The 17,314-nt window shown below is 43.3% G+C and overlaps 2 protein-coding genes across 6 annotated transcripts in view; one reads left to right on the forward strand and one right to left on the reverse strand.

The window, feature by feature from the left end:
• Positions 1-17,314, reverse strand: part of CMSS1 (cms1 ribosomal small subunit homolog) — a 419,693-nt gene that overhangs the window by 182,581 nt on the left and 219,798 nt on the right. The gene's annotated exons all lie outside the window — the stretch shown is intronic.
• The window catches only part of FILIP1L (filamin A interacting protein 1 like), a 317,903-nt gene that overhangs the window by 89,151 nt on the left and 211,438 nt on the right, over positions 1-17,314 (forward strand). The window contains exon 1 of one of the 2 annotated variants that reach the window (XM_066347856.1): positions 16,036-16,049. The exons of the other annotated variant lie outside the window; for it this stretch is intronic. The gene's annotated coding sequence lies outside the window, so the exon portion shown is untranslated. Of the gene's footprint in view, positions 1-16,035; positions 16,050-17,314 lie in introns of those variants that run through there. 2 annotated transcript variants of the gene reach the window in all.

The following is a 17,314-nucleotide window of genomic DNA, read 5'->3' on the forward strand; positions in this document are numbered from 1 at the left end:
GTTTAATTTTTCAAGATTCTAAGGGACTGGAATCATTTTATTACTACATAATAATCATGTAGAATAAGATTAGCATTAAGTAATGATAGCCAGCAACGTAGCTGAAAATGGTTTTTCCAAAATCTGGGGTTTTTTTTTGGGGGGGGGGGTTTGCCACTATTTCTCATCATGGTAATTACAGTGGAAACTGCATAAACTTTCTAGTCAGGGCGATATGGATTTGGCCCTGTCACTTATGTGTGGCTGGACCTCAATTTCACCTTCAACAGGAGAGTCACGCTGCCTCGCCGGGCTGTCGTGGGAATGAGCGAGTGTGTGTTAGGCAACAGCAGGTAGCTGCTCAAAAAAGGTAATTATACAATCATTATCATAATAATTAATGTTCCTTTGTTATAAATAACCAAACTACAATTTATGCAATTGTTATAAGTGATATGATCTACCGAGCAACAAAGTTATATTCAACTGCACGTAAACATCCATACTATTTTAAAAAAAATTTTTTTTTTTTTTTGTATTTTTCTGAAGCTGGAAACGGGGAGAGACAGTCAGACAGACTCCCGCATACGCCCGACTGGGATCCACCCGGCACGCCCACCAGGGGGCGACACTCTGCCCTCCGGGGCGTCGCTCTGCTGCGACCAGAGCCACTCTAGCGCCTGGGGCAGAGGCCAAGGAGCCATCCCCAGCACCCGGGGCAATCTTTGCTCCAATGGAGCCTGGCTGCGGGAGGGGAAGAGAGAGACAGAGAGGAAGGAGAGGGGGAGGGGTGGAGAAGCAGATGGGCGCTTCTCCTATGCCCTGGCTGGGAATCGAACCCAGGACTTCTGCACGCCAGGCTGACGTTCTACCACTGAGCCAACCGGTCAGGGCCCATCCATACTATTTTTTAAAATGGTACTTTATGGCGTTGAGTTTATGTAGTGGTTGTCAACCTGGTCCCTACCGCCCACTAGTGGGCGTTTCAGCTTTCGTGGTGGGCGGTAGCGGAGCAACCAAATAAAGAGAGATTTAACTATAGTAAGTTGTTTTATAAAGATTTATTCTGCCAAACTTAGCAAAAATTCGACATAAAGTACTTGGTAAGTAATTATTACTATATGCTTTAACTTGCTGTAACTCTGCTTTATAAATTTTATAAAGTAAAGTTACTGCCCTACTTTATAAATCACTATTACTGTGGAACCGGTGGGCGGTTAGAAAATTTTACTACTAACAAGAGATACAAAAGTGGGTGGTAGGTATAAAAAGGTCGACTACCCCTGGTTTACAGGGTTTTTAAAAAAAGAAATTTAAAGTTTATCAATACAGCTTTTATGTTATAAAAATAAAGATTATTACAGGTTCTTTGAGAGTGCAGAAGACAGTCTATGAGAGAGCTCCAATGTCACAAACCAGTTTTTGATAAAAAGGAATACGGCCAGCTCCTCCTCCGAGCCTCAGACAGACTTCAGTGATTCACTGATAACAGAAACCACCAACTGCCACTCCTAATAAACTTCTCTGTTGGCTCTACACACCTTATGGCAAACTCTAAATCACATGTCCTCTTCTTGTGTCTGCTTTCCTTCTCTAAGGCCAGCTAACACCTGCCTTTTGTAAATCTTAAGAGTAAATCAAAGTAACCAATCTGAAATGTGACTGAGGACCAGTGAAGATGATCTAAACCAGAATCAAGGGTCAGGGCGTCCATCTACGTCTCCCTGTATACACACACCCATCGGTCATTGTTCCTACTCCATTACATCATCTGTCCTTCAGGTATCATATTTTGTCCCTTCATGTTTTAACACCCACAGTCTTCCTCACAGTTCATGATTTATTCCCCAGGGAAGGGCTAAGCCAGGGGTCCTCAAACCACGGCCCGCAGGCCATATGCGGCCCCCTGAGGCCATTTATCCGGCCCCCACTGCACTTCCGGAAGGGGCACCTCTTTCATTGGTGGTCAGTGAGAGGAGCATAGTTCCCATTGAAATACTGGTCAGTTTGTTGATTTAAATTTACTTGTTCTTTATTTTAAATATTGTATTTGTTTCCGTTTTGTTTTTTTACTTTAAAATAAGATGTGTGCAGTGTGCATAGGGATTTGTTCATAGTTTTTTTTTTTTTATAGTCTTGCCCTCCAACGGTCTGAGGGACAGTGAACTGGCCCCCTGTGTAAAAAGTTTGGGGACCCCTGGGCTAAGCGGACTGTGGCTAGTGGGCCAAAATTTCGATCACAGTCTGTTTTTGCATAGTCCACAGGGATAATTTTTACATTTTTAAATTGTTGGGGAAAAACCCAGATTAGAATAATTTTTCTTGATACATGAAAAATACATAAAACTGAAACTTCAGTGACCATAAATAAAGTTTTATTGACACACAGCCAACGCTGACTTGTTCAAGTATCGTCTGTGGCTACTTTTGTGCTACAACGGAGTTGAATAGTTGCTATAAAGAATATAGGGCTGGCAAAGCTTAAAATATTTAGTATCTGACAGTTTACAGAAGCGTGTCAACGATGTCCTAGGGGGGTCTTCCTCTTGGGAGAAAGGGAAGATACAGGGCCTGGCCTCAGCTTTGCAAAGCAAACAGTCTAGCTTGACTTCTCAGTAAGCGTGAAATGGAATCGTAAAAACAGAACTGTCACAGGAGATGTGGGTCTCGGGTTTTGCTTTTCTGTTCGTTCTGGACAGCGAAGTACTCTACTTCCCTAGTCCTGTAATATGGCTTCTCCCTTGTCGGGCTCTCAGCTGCCGTCACTGGAAGCTGCCTCACTGGATCACCGGGGTAATAGGTGAAACCCTGCCAGCATCTCCTCTCATCCACTTCCCAAACCCCAAACTCAGGGTCAGTGGAAGTGAAGGAAATACGGATATGAGGGACCTTCCCAATGGACTACAGGGTGGAAGTTTAAAACGCAGTTTGGCACCTATGGAGATGGGTCCGTATGTGACCACATATTTACTACAATGAATAAATTCACACGGTCTCCAGTGGAGAAAAGGGACACTCAGGGCCTATGAGACTGAGTCACTTGTTTTCTGGAAATTCCCTATTATTAATATGATTGCTAAGCATACAGTCTAAAAATGTTGGTGTCTGGGAAAAGACTTCCTAAATTATAGCAGGAAAAAACAGGGTCTAAAGCTGGACAAAGGGTAGAGATGGGATGGGCAGAGATTGATTTTACATTCAAAGTAGAGCAATATGCAGAGATTTCCTATCGACACAGACATTATCAGTTGGCAAATACATTTCTTTCTTTTTTCTTCTTTTCCTAGTGAAAGGAGGAGAGATAAAGGGACAGACTCCTGCATGTGCCCTGACCCAGATCCATCTGCCAGCCTCCATCTGGGGCTGATGCTCTCCCCAGCTGGGGCTTCTCGCAACTGAGCTATTTGTAGCACCTGAGGTGGAGGCTCCAAGTGCTCAAACCAATCAAGCCATGGCTGTGGGAGGGGAAGAGAGAGAGAGAGAGAGAGAGAGAGAGAGAGATGAAGAGAAGGAGGAGAGGGAGAGGTGGAAAAGGAGATGGTGGCTACTCTTGTGTGCCTTGACCAGGAATTGAACCTGGGACATCCACACACCGGACCGACGCTCTACCAGGTCCAGAAAATACATTTCTAATCAGAGTTCCTAGCTCATGCATTTTATATTGTAATCCAAATCTACACCTTGTCATTTTAAACCAAGATTAGGCTATACAGTTGCCTAGTAAAGAAATGTCTCCATGTTCTACTTTAAAAATCATAGATACCTTATTGGGTTATAAAATCACCGAAACGTTTACCACTCCAGGTCCTTGCTGTAGGATAGAAAAGCTGATCTCATTGTCATGATGTCCTTCTGCTATAGAACTAAATCTGTATTTGTGTGGTAGGAGAAAATCAGCAGTTATTGGACACTGATCTAATGTAGAAGGTAAAATTATTAATAGTTATGGGTAAAATGATTACTCATCATTCCAAGTGCTGAATGCAGCCTGGAGTCTTGGCCTTCTTGGTCATACTGCATTACTAAGCAACTTCGGAACAGGTGGCCTCAAAGGGCAAGCAGTTTTTGAGAAAAGATTAGCGTGGATGAGACATGCATGAATGAGAATGAACAACTGTTGCAAGTACAAAGGTCCAATAATTACTCAATTACAAATACAATGAAATTACCCAAACTCACTAAAATTAGAGTTGGAAACACTCTTAGAGGACTCTGAATCCAAGGTTCCTTCATGTAAAATCAACATGCATATCAGGTAGCCGGACACCAGCTTCTGTCTGATAACTAACTTCTGGTGGCAGAGGGCTCTCTCCTTCACCCAAGCCAGCCTATTCCATTTCGGTGCAACTTCAATGACTAGAGAGTCAAAATATGCCCAAAAAAGTAGAGAAAAGGATAATGAGCTAGAAAATAGGAGTTCCAAATTCCAACTTCAGCCCTACATTCACAGTTGGATGAACCTGCGCGCGTCTTTGGTGCGACCTCGGACTATTTCCTCATCAGTCCAACAGGGTCTCCATGGTCCTTTCTAAATTTCTTTACTTTTCTAATTTCCATTTCATGCTACTGAAATAAAAATCGGTTGTGAGAAAGCTATGAGGAGCTGTGAAGTTGTTTTTTTTTTTATAGTTCTCACTTATGTCACACCTGGGCTGCCTATAAATGTTGCAAGACTCTCTAAACTGCCACCTAACAACTCTGTCTTTACCTCAGCTTTCTTCCTCTGTCTTTACCTCAGCTTTCTTCCTCCGTCTTTACCTCAGCTTTCTTCCTCCGTCTTTACCTCAGCTTTCTTCCTCCGTCTTTACCTCAGCTTTCTTCCTCTGTCTTTACCTCAGCTTTCTTCCTCTGTCTTTACCTCAGCTTTCTTCCTCTGTCTTTACCTCAGCTTTCTTCCTCTGTCTTTACCTCAGCTTTCTTCAGCTCTGACTATTGATATCTCCAATAGCAACCAGACTCAGAATCCGCCCTTTTAGCCACTGAACAGCCAAGGCTAAGCTACAAAACCCTTCTTAGTGGCTCAGTTTGGCTTGCAGAATTCTGAAGTTTAAGAAGAAAAATAAAACATGAGTAATGTTTATAAAAATAAAACATTAATCTCATACATGGAACTAAAAATATCTTGTTCTATCTTCTATGGATTGTTAATTAACTGCTCAATATTTGATTATATTTTATGATTGGAACAAATAGGCTAAAATAAACCTTGAGTTCTGCTTTTTATAAAAGCTATACTTCTTCCCCTGGCCAGCTAGCTCAGTGGTAGAGCATCAGCCTGGTGTGTGGAAGTCCTGGGTTCGATTCCCGGCCAGGGCACACAGGAGAAGCGCCCATCTGCTTCTCCACCCCTCCCCCTCTCCTTCCTCTCTGTCTCTCTCTTCCCCTCCCGCAGCCACAGCTCCACCTTAGCAAAGTTGGCCCGGGCGCTGAGGATGGCTCCATGGCCTATGCCTCAGGCGCATGAATGGCTCTGATTGCAACAGAGCAATGCCCCAGATGAGCAGAGCATTGCCCCCTGGTGGGCAAGCCGGGTGGATCCCAGTTGGGTGCATGCGGGAGTCTGTCTCTCTGCCTCCCTGCTTCTCACTTCAGAAAAATACCAAAAAAAAAAAAAAGCTATACCTCTTCTGAAAACTGCAGTTAACGTACATTTGGTATAGTGTAAAGTATATAAATTCGCTCCCTGGGCAGGGCACACACGGGAAGCAACCAGTGAATGCACTACCAAGTGGAACAACTGAATGTTTCCCTTACCCCTCCTCTCTCTTTTCCTTCCTCTCTCTGTCTCTCTAAAAATCAAAAAAAAAAAAAAAAAAAAAAAAAAAGCCCCGGCTGGATGCTCAGCTGGTTGGCGCACTGTCCCGGAGCACGGAGGTTGCCGGTTCGACTCCCCAGTCAGGGCACATACAGACGCAGCTCGACATTCCTGTCTCTCTCTACCTACTTCTCTCTCTCTCTCTCAAAAAAAAATGTTTAATGTGATAGTAACTTGGAAAAGGTTGGAAATACAACAGAAAAATGAGTGACTTTTTCACTTTATGTAACTGAAGTGGATAAATTTAAAAAGACTGAACACACCTGGGGAACCTCATTTTATTAAACAATCACCATAACCAAATTTGATAGTGTTATGTAACTAGAACAAAGCTTATTTTCCGTACAAATACATTTACTTATTTTAGTAAGATATTTAAAAATATAGTTTAATATTTTAGTTATAAATGTGATAAAAAAAAACAATACTTCTCTTTATAGCCAATTAAATCCAAAAAAAATTTTTAAACAAAAGAAAAGGAGTCTAAGAGCTGAAATGACTGCTACCAATTGACTGACTTGCTTGAAAAACATCACAGGATGTATATACATTACACTTCAGTAGAAAGCTGTGTTCAGGCCCTGGCCAGTGGCTCCGTGAATAGACTGTTAGTCCAGTATCTAGATGTCCCAGGTTTGAGTCTTGGTCAAGGCACACAGAAGAAGTGACCATCTGTTTTTCTCGTCCTCCCTCTCCCTCCTTCCCTCCCTATTCCCCTCCTGCAGCCAATGGCTTGCTTGGTTTGAGCATGACCCCGGGCACTGAGGATAGCTTGATTGGTCTGAGCACATCAGACTCAGTTGTTGAAAATAGAGGCCCTGGCCGGTTGGCTCAGCGGTAGAGCGTCGGCCTGGCGTGCAGGGGACCCAGGTTCGATTCCCGGCCAGGGTACATAGGAGAAGCGCCCATTTGCTTCTCCACCACCCCCTCCTTCCTCTCTGTCTCTCTCTTCCCCTCCTGCAGCCAAGGCTCCATTGGAGCAAAGGTGGCCCGGGCGCTGGGGATGGCTCCTTGGCCTCTGCCCCAGGTGCTAGAGTGGCTCTGGTCGCAGCAGAGTGATGCCCGGAGGGGCAGAGCATCGCCCCCTGGTGGGCAGAGCGTCGCCCCTGGTGGGCGTGCCGGGTGGATCCCGGTCAGTTGCATGCGAGAGTCTGTCTGACTGTCTCTCCCTGTTTCCAGCTTCAGAAAAATACAAAAAAAAAAAAAAAAATAGCTTGGTACTCCAGCATCGGCCCCAGATGGGGTTGCTCGGTGGGTCCCGGTTGGGGAGCATGCAGGAGCATGTCTCACTATCTCCCCTCCTCTCACCAAAAGAAAAAAAAAAAGGCTGTATTCAAAAACAATTACCACTACAAAGAGTTCATAACTTCTGGTCTTCCCATTGGACTTAACAATAACATCCACACTTCTTACCATGGCCACAGATTTGGCCCTGCCTACCTCTCCAATCTTTTCTCAACCACTTTTCTGCCTCACTGCTTGCTATAGGTTCACCTGCTCTCTTCCAAACCTTCAAAGGTTACTCTGACCTGAGGGTCTTCACATAGGCTTTTCCCTCTGCAGTGCTGTTCCTCTTCCTCATTGCTTGTCTAGCTCTAAACTCTGTGTTGTGGAGAGCAAGCCAAATTATTCAAATGTTCCTACCTTCAGAGGTCGGGAGGTTCACTCAAGAGGCTGAGCTACAGAACACGCGCCATATTCTACACAGCAATGAACCAGGAAAATTAGTGTTGAAACATGAAACAAGCCTGTGTTAAAGCTCAGCAGGGTGGAAGCAGGAAGCCAGAGCGGGCAGGGCTGGAGTGGAAGGGCTGTTCTACGGTTTCCTGGAGCAGGGATGCTGTCCTGACGTCTGTCTCCAAGATACTAGCTCACTCTTCTTTTTGACCCTAGCTCAGAGGGGGTGTAGGCTAGGTCTGGACTCTGAGGAGGTTTGTTTGGCCCCAAGTTGAAAAAAAAAATTTTTTTTTTAAAGATTCATTTATTGGTCAAACATTGATTGAGCACATGCTGCGTGTAAAGGACATTTCTGGATGATAAGTATTAATATATAGCAGTGCACAAAAACAGACAAACCTCTAGTTTAACGTGGTAGATAGGTGATACATAAGAAAAACATACAGGATACTAGATCGTGATATGTCGTGAAGAGAACACAGCTGAGAAGGGGAGAGGTACAGTGTGTCCGGCTACAAGTTTAGATAGTAAGGGTGAGAAAGACCTCTGAGAAGATGGCGTCTGAGCAAAGGGCTGGAGGGGGTGAATGGGCCGTGGAGACACCAGGGAAAGGGCGTTCAGGCAAGGGGACGCAAGGGCGAACGTCACGATGGGGAGATGAGCTGGTGTATTCGGGGAGCAGGCAGGAGGCCACTGTGGCTGCGGTAATGAGGTCAGGCTGCCTCGCAGGCACTGGGCGACCTTTGGCTCTCACACTGAGCGCGATGGAACGCCTCCGAAGGGAGAGCAGGGGCGGAGCTGCTGCACTGACCCCGGAGGAAGATGAGGGTGATCCGGGCTACGGCCCTGCAGCAGAGGGCCGTGAGAAGTGCTCGGATTCCGGACATGTTTTGAGGGTGGAGCCAACAGGATCCCCACATGGATTACATGTAGGTTCTGAAAGGAAGAGAGGAGTTAAGGACAATTCTAAGTTCTTTGGCTTGAGCAAGTGGAAGAAAGAAGTTGCCAACATTTACAATCAGATCCAAAATAATAATCCAGACTTTCAGCTACTCTCAAAACACTAGTGGTCAACTGCGTATCTGAATTATTCAAAAGACAATAATCGGCTGGAGCTGGGAAACAGCTACCCCCTAGAGAGAGGACACAGGCCCTTTGAAGCACTTTATATAGGTCTTGCTCCCCCTTGTCTGACACCTGGCCTTCTGGGTTACACGTAGCTGTTTGTATCTGTCTGACTGCGGCAGTTGAGTTTGGGACCCCCACCCAAAGTTTTCTCATAAACTTAATGTCATAAAATACAACATAAATTTGCCCATAATTTTAACTAAAGAAAAGGAACTCTGACAAAGTATTCGTTTAAAAAAGGTATAAAGGTCCTGGCTGGTTGGCTCAGTGGTAGAGCGTCGGTCTGGCGTGCAGGAGTCCTGGGTTCGATTCCTGGCCAGGGCACACAGGAGAAGCACCCATCTGCTTCTCCACCCCTCCCCCCCTCTCCTTCCTCTCTCTCTCTCTCTTCTCCTCCTGCAGCCAAGGCTCCATTGGAGCAATGTTGGCCCGGGCGCTGAGGATGGCTCTGTGGCCTCTGCCTCAGGCACTAGAATGGCTCCGGATGCAATGGAGCAACACCCCGAATGGGCAGAGCATCGCCCCCTGGTGGGCATGCCCGGTGGATCCTGGTCAGGGCATGCGGGAGTCTGTCTGACTGCTTCCCTGTTTTCCAACTTCAGAAAAAAAAAAATAAAAAAAAATAAAAGAAGGTATAAAAACGGCACTTGTTACTCTAGGTTTTTCCCTCCCTAATGAGTTGACAGTACCCTGGGACAGAGGTCTACCCTCTGTCTCTCTTCTGAGTGACAAGAGAAGCTTCCTGAAGAAACCACTTTTCCACACAGTGTGACTTCATCAAGTCTAAATCCCACCCACTCGATAGTCTGTGTCTGCAGAGCCCATAGTGAGTTACGGTGCTGGATCTCACCGGCTGGGTACCACATCTCACCATACTGGGATTTCTAAATAAGGGCGCTCTGAGGCCCAGCTTGGAACTGGGGGGCATTGGTTCCAGGCTGGTGCTATTACCAACAAGCCCGGTGACTGGCAAATTCCTTGTCCTCTCTGGGTTCCGCTCCTCGTCAGCAGAGAATGGAGGCGGAGTGCAACAGAGCGTCCCAAACGCTAACGTGTGGCCCAGTCCCCGCTCTGGGTGGTGACTCAGCTGCACTGACATAAGGGTCACTGGCTCAGAATCAAGTGCTTGGTAACAATGTCTCTGAGGAAGGCCTGATGACGTTTCCTTTCAGCAAATAAAAATCATGTGAACTTAAATGTCTTGTTTTGCTTTGTCTATCAAGAAACTCAGAGCTAAATGCAATGTTCAGTAACAAAACCATTTTACCTTGGGATCTGAGTACAACATCCCCCCCTTCCTCCATATTTACTTGAACGGTTTTAATTTCATTTTTAACTGCCCAGTTTTAGGTCCATTTGGATTCTAGGCAATATCAAATGTTCTATGAAAAGGAGCGGGGCAGAACGGAAGCACTGGAAGAAAGAAGTAGAAAAGGGAACATGATATTTTAAAATATCTATCCAGCTTGATATTAGAAATGTCAGTACATACGGTTTGTGAAAGGGTCAAATAAACATAAACCTCAGAGCCCTGTGTTACCCCCAAAGCGGCTTCGTCTCAGAGGCCTCTGACCTGTAACAACTGCCTTGAGATAGACAGAGGCAGCCACGCACAGAATGGGGCTGTAGACTGGGGAGACAGACAGGCCTTGCTAGAAATGTTCTTCCAAGCAGACGCTCTCTTTCTTATCTAATTACGGTCATCTAGAGACAGAAGTGACAAGTCTCATGATCTGGATTAACTCCCAATAATAAAGAAGGATCAGTTTTGATATCAAGGAGAATTTAAAGAAAAAAACAACATATGTTAATTAGTAACACAAAAACTGTGGGTAAAGCAAGCGTCAAGACAGATACTCTGTGGCAATAAATCAAAGTACACTCTGTAAACCCGCATGCAGCCAGCAGCCAGACAGGCACAGTCAAGGGCCAGGAGACCAGTCCTCCTCGGCTGCCCCGGGAAAACCCTGGCTGGGGAGGTAGGACCCCAAGCTTGGCTAATGACTAGTTACATGACCTTGGGAAATTCCTGTAACCACCCGGGCTGCATCTGTGAAATGAAGAGAATGTGGAGAGGACAGATGTACAGATGCAGAAGTTCTCATAACAGCTCCGTCTACCCACTTTCATCCCTTTGTTTGACTCAGCACCAAGCCCACACATCCTGAATGCTGCAGGCTAGAAGACGATTCTCCCGTACATCCCAGGCGCTTCTTCCAACTTGTTAAAGAGCTGGGTTTGTTCCCAAGCCTGTTTATGCCTGTTGGACTTGTTATTATAATTACATAATATAACCACGTATTATGTAAGCTGATGAACTCTGACAGTGAGAGGCAGGAATTATTTCCTATGTAAAGTCTATTGACTAGCCGGAGAAGACCTGATAAAGACCAATCACTTAAAACAGAATTGTCCCCTGAAAAAGAAATGGTAAAAATCTAGAAGGATTCTTTCTAAAGCCTTTCCTACTATGACTCAATTGAAACGGGGAGGCACAGGAAATGCAATCATTAAGGTATAACTAATGCAAGAAAAATGGTAGGACATTAAAATCAGCAGACATACAATCTAAGAAAAGGCCTTGGTCCTGCCTCAGGCTCTACTGTAAGGGCAAAAGGAACAAGAACCACAGTGAAATGTTACAGAAGCCCATGCTCTTGTTTAAAGCTGGGTGAAACAGGCAATGATGACAGTGAAAATGTTTCTAGGAAGTGACTAGAGGGGCAGAGAAGTGGAGGACGCATTCAGGGTTGTAACAGGGAAGGGCAGACAGACAGACATTTGACAGTCTGTCAGCTAAAAGGAGAATAAATCCACTCTGCACAGGATCACAGGTTAGTCTTGACCAACTTCCCAAGAAGATTTCCTTAACTAGTACAAACAGTACTTAAACTTTTTCCCTGCCTCCCCAGTTTTTCAAATATACATTTGATAAATTACTTAATGAGTAATAATATACCTTGAATTGACCTGGGTGATGGGCTCTGAAGACAAGAACCCAGGATGCTACGGTTTTGTGAGGGCAAACACAGAGAGTGTGCGAAGTCCTAGGTAGAAATAATAGTTTTCAACAGCAAGACCAGGCCTGTAATTTTCTGCAGCTCAGCATGACATCATGGTTTATATGAGGCCAACTCTATAAATCAAGCTTTACCTAATTAGAGATTCCTCTGCAGATCTACATTATTAGAGCAAATAATTAAAACTGCTTAGGCAATAATATAAGCCAGATCTGTTTACAAAAATGTCCCCCCCCCCCACCCCACCCCGTACCCTTTTAGTCTACCACTTACAGATCTTTCACATTTAGTAAATTATAGACTCAGAACATTTCTTTTAGTCTGACTTCACTTTCAAGGAATTCTTCAATTAACTTTACGTTGCTTTAAGCTGTTCATCCAACGAGAAAACAATCTGGTTTCTGACTCCCGTGCTTGCCAATGGCTGCCATCCATGTTTGACTTTCAGACACACTGTCTCTTGAGAGCCAAGCTCTGTTTGCATAAAACCAGCCAGTTGTCATAGCATTTTGACAAGCACTATAGAAAAACAAGGAACAATACTCAGTGGTGGCTAAACTGGGAGCATTACCACTGCAAGGGTGACTGCACTAGGGACACACATGACACCCACACCCAACCACCTGGCCTGAGCCAGAAGGTAACACATACTCCCCTTTCATCGTGACCTTTCCATTTTCAGGTGCCATCTCTTTAGCACCAATTATTTTCCTTTCCTCTCCCCTCTTTTTCCAAAATGGCTAAAACACCCAAAATTCGTGCTTACTCTAACAGGCAAAAATGCGAGTAGAAATCTAGGAAGCAGATTGCACTGCCCCTGCAGTGGTTACAGAGCCTCTAGGGTTAAGAGCTTCACCAAATAACAATAAAAAAGCACGATCTCCAATGTGGGGACCTCAGTCTAAAACTCTGAATTTTCTCAGACTCTGGTGGAGTAGCTCAATTCTCTTTGCCGCTTGAGGCTTCTCACTAATGTTTTCCAAGAAATGCAAATCACAACTGGACAGCACAAAATAACCATGGGAACAAACGATGTAAGAAAAAGATCACTGAAGAAAAAGATGCTTGGGTCTTCTACCTATTACAGCCGAGTCCAGCTGAATGGATTCTACTTTCCTTCCCACGGTGTGTGGCCCGTTCTGAGTGCCCCTCAGAACTGAGTGTCAGTCCTATGAAGCACCTGTGAGGCTAACAGAATAATGAGCTGGGAGTGATGTTCTGAAGGTCTCTTAAATACTCGAATTTACTATAAGATGCATGTGCGATTTTTCCAAAATCATGCTCAATGTTGTTCCTGAGCGGGATGTGCAATTGTTGAAGCTGTAGGCCTTTCCAAAGGGATGGAATAAACACTGGCACAGCCAAGCCATAACAAGCGGGAAAGAGCCAGACGAGCGCGCAGGGCAGGGGGAGCCCACGGGCTGAAGGCGGACCTGGCACTGGTTCGGCATGGACAGGAGGACCTCCGGAAGGTCTGCCGTTTCTTTCAAAAGAGCACTGTGCTTTGAGTCCCCTCTTAAGGATACTGCCACTGCAAGCACATCTCAATCAAAAGTCTGCAGGATCCCTGAGACACCCAAAGTTATTCTAATATCATTCTTTCCCCCTAGTCTTCCCTCTCAATTCCTTTTTTTTCTTTTCTTTTTTTTTTTTTTTTTTTTGTATTTTTCTGAAGTGAGAAGCAGGGAGGCAGACAGACAGACAGACTCCCGCACATGCTCCCGACCGGGATCCACCTGGCATGCTTACCAGGGGGTGATGATCTACCTATCTGGGGAGTTGCTCCATTGCAACTGGAGCCATTCTAGCGCCTGAGGCAGAGGCCATGGAGTCATCCTCAGCACCCAGGCCAACTTTGCTCCAATGGAGCCTTGGCTGCGGGAGGGGAAGAGAAAGATAAAGAGAAAGTAGACGGGGAGGGGTGGAGAAGCAGATGGGTGCTTCTCCTGTGTGCCCTGACCAGGAATCGAACCCGGGATTTCTACACACAGGCAGACACTCTACAGCTGAGCTAGCTGGCCAGGGCCTTCCCTCTCACTTCTTATTTAAAATTCCAATGTGAATTTTATTGTGTGTTTTATTTGCAAGTTACTGCAAATGCTTTGTGGACAAGGAGATGAGTGTAACTAGGTCTGTCTACTGTTGCCTCTGCCTCTCTTAGTCTCTGTCTCTCTCTTGCTCATACACACACATGCCTGTGCTGTGACCTAGCATCCAAGCTATTCTTTCTCCAGTAAAAAGATCAGCATTTCATAAAGTACCAGATATTTTCTTTAAACAGCAAATCTTTCTATTGAATTATTTTTCTGTATATACTAAGATTTAAAAAATAGAAGCAACCGAGATACCTGATATAAAATTCACTAATCTGTTAAAAGCATTGTTTTATGGAAGACCAGTACTTTTCTAAAATTGAGTCATAGTTCAGATCTTGCTTCTAATTTTATGACCTCAAGATAGCTCCTCTCCTGCCTTTTTGTTCTCTCTGAAACTTAGGTTCTCTGAATTTAAAATACAATTTTATAGGAATGTTCTCTCCAATGAAGCAATCCAACAAAAATCCAAAAATTTAGGGAGGGGTGTGCTCTCTCCTAAAGCTTCTTCCCTAGTTGCGCGCACTGTTAGCTTATTTCTTGAAATAATGGTGCTCAAGGGGCTTAACTTGGAAGGAAACAATAAACCAAGAGGGATATTATTAGAGGACGCAAAAGCTTAGACTCACCTTTTTAGCAATTCCAAAGGAGAACAAACTGCTTATGTATAAGAAGAATTCTAGAGTGTATAGAAGAATTCAAGTACTTTTACAGTTTTGCTTAATGCCTAGAACAGCAGTGACATAAGATGACTGTGTTCTCCAGTTTTCTAGGTGAGAACAGTAACCTGGGGGAAATACACTGACTTGGTAAATTTTAAAATAAATCATTAAAAAATACTTTAAAACTTTTAAGACTATTTGAAAAATAATGTTATTCATGATTCAGTTTTAAAAAAATTATTGATTGATTTCAAGAGAGAGAGAAAGGGGAAGGAAGAGAGGGAAGCATCAACTGTAGTCATTGCTTCTCACACATGCCTTGACTGGGCAAGCTTGGGGCTTGCAACCAGCAACCTAAGCATTCCAGGCTGAGGTTTTATATCTGCTGTGCCCCCACCGGTCAGGCCATGAGTCACTTTTAACCTGCTGTTCTTTTTGGCAAGAACAGGGTGAAAGAGGTCTTGGCAAAAGAAACTATTCCATCAGCAGCTCTCAAAACAAACAAACAAATAACCCTTAAAGCAATGCTGGGTCTCACATGCTCTATCTCAGGCCTTAAAAATACCCACAAGCATAAGGAATGAACTAGGTTTCTGAGCTGATGGTATCTGTCTCCTTTTGGAAGTTCTGTGATCACAGAGTGATTACAGAGGAAATATTTTGGCTCTCTAATGTAAACTTGTACAGACTTTGAACTTAGGGAGCTGACAGCTTCCGGATGCAAACTTGTCTTCTAATAAGAAACCATAGCGCTAGACCCTAGTGAGATAGTCCAGATTTTAGATCTGCAAAAGACTTCTTTGCAAAATAGCTAAGTGAATGGAAAAAAAAAATCAGATAAAAATTTTAAAAGGGTGTGGGAACAATAAAAAAATAAAGATACAAGGGTTTGAAAAGGTTGCATTAAAAAATGAAGACATTAAACGCCACAATTTTAGAAAATAAAATTACATGGTACATGATATGCTAGCAAACTTCTCAACGATAGTAAGACTTTCCAAGAAATAAAACTTGTATGGCTAGTACCCAGGGTGATTATTCAATCAGAGAGAGATGTTACTCAGAAAATAACATTGCATGTAACATGTAGAGGTCTCAAGCCAGTTTCCTTGAGCCACATTCTCCCTGCCCTCAACCTCACGCTCGCCACTTCCCCAACTGGAAATCAAACAAACAAACAAACAAACAAAACCACTGCAGCTTTCTGGAATTCTCCTATAAATTCCAAGTGATTAAAAAAAATTAAATGAAAATAAACCATAAAGTTAGATGACAATATGAAGAACATTCTCTTACCCCTTAATGTTGTGGTTCTATTACTTGAAAGGAAGATCGTCTTACAAACACACATCACACTCATACAAACACGCGCTGGCTGACATTTATATGGTGTATAAAAAGACTTTTAAACAGAAAAGGAATGGAAAGATAATCAATAGCCGTACTTAAGAAGTCTAGAAATAATTTTGGAGAAAAAAAAAAGGATCTGCTACATTCTTTAAGTCCACTAAAACACAATTTAACTTTAAATGGCAGATAACTCAAGATTCTCAAATTTCTTTTTTAACAGACTTTTCAAACAAGATCCCAGTGTACATGTTGCTGGTAACACAAAGCATCCACAGAGGAATTTCATTCTTCAGTTACTCTGGGGCTTCCTGCTTGCTCTCATTTGGTATGTGGCCGCCCGGTAGATTTGGGCACGTAAATAAAACAGAGGGTTAAAGAGGATAAAAAAAGTACTCAAGGGATGTGATGAGCTAACTAACTGTTACTATTAAAGAGAAAAGTAATTGCAGTACAGGTGTGATTAACATGGTCGCTGGGAGGTGCTAAAAACCTCACCTAGCTTGATGCTGCAATCTGTATCAGAAACATTCTGATCTAATGCATTAGTTCTTTCTGCTCTCTATAATGTACACACTAGTTGGCCTTCTTTCCAACATGCAATTCACTTTCACCTAGATTGGTAATTACCTAGAGTCACATAATTTAACAAATATTTTGTAAATACTACTTTTTAATGATAACAGTCTTCAGACCCATCAATTTGACAAAGGAGACTATCAAAATGATCCTGCTACAGAAGTCTTTATTACGAATTCGGTGGCATATGTGTGTATTCGTAATATCACAAGCTGTAAATTTATATATTACAGATATATATTCAAAAACTGAATTTTTTTTTAAAGATTTTATTTATTCGTTATAGAGAGGGGAGAGAGAGAGAGAGAGAGAGAGAGAGAGAGAGAGAGAGAAGGGGGGAGGAGCAGAAAGCATCAACTCCCATATGTGCCTTGACCAGGCAAGCCCAGGATTTTGAACCGGCAACCTCAGAGTTTCCAGGTTGACACTTTATCCACTACGCCACCACAGGTCAGGCTCAAAAACTGAATTTGAAAAATAACAATATATTTAAAGGTCTCCATTATAGTTAAAAATTAAACCAAGTTTCAGGCAAATATAAAATGATTCATAAGAAAGCTGTGAACTATAATTAGATGGGAATATGCTGATTAAAATTTTAAATATCACTAATTCTTATTTGGTCATAAAAAACACAGACAGAGGCAATAAATAATCTGCATCTGTTCCTAGAAGCATTATGAAGGAATAGGATAAAGGAACTCTGCTTCATAAATTTATAGCAACATTTCGCATACCTTCAAAGATTCAAGTCATAAGCAAAAGAAGGGTTCCTGAGCAGCCAAAATCTACAAATTTCATGAACTCTTTCATTACATGAGTTTCCTCGTGTGCTCTCATACTTTCATTCATTCACTTGTTTATTTAGTGAAAGAGAGTGAGAGAGAAAGAGAGAGAGAGACAGGAAGGGAGAGAGATGAGAAGCATCAACTTGTAGTTGCAACACTAATTGTTCAATGAAGGATTCTCATACATGCCTTGACCAGGGGGCTCAAGCCAAGCCAGCGACTCTGG

The sequence above is a fragment of the Saccopteryx leptura genome, chromosome 8 (assembly GCF_036850995.1).
Source record: "Saccopteryx leptura isolate mSacLep1 chromosome 8, mSacLep1_pri_phased_curated, whole genome shotgun sequence".
NCBI lineage: Eukaryota > Metazoa > Chordata > Mammalia > Chiroptera > Emballonuridae > Saccopteryx > Saccopteryx leptura.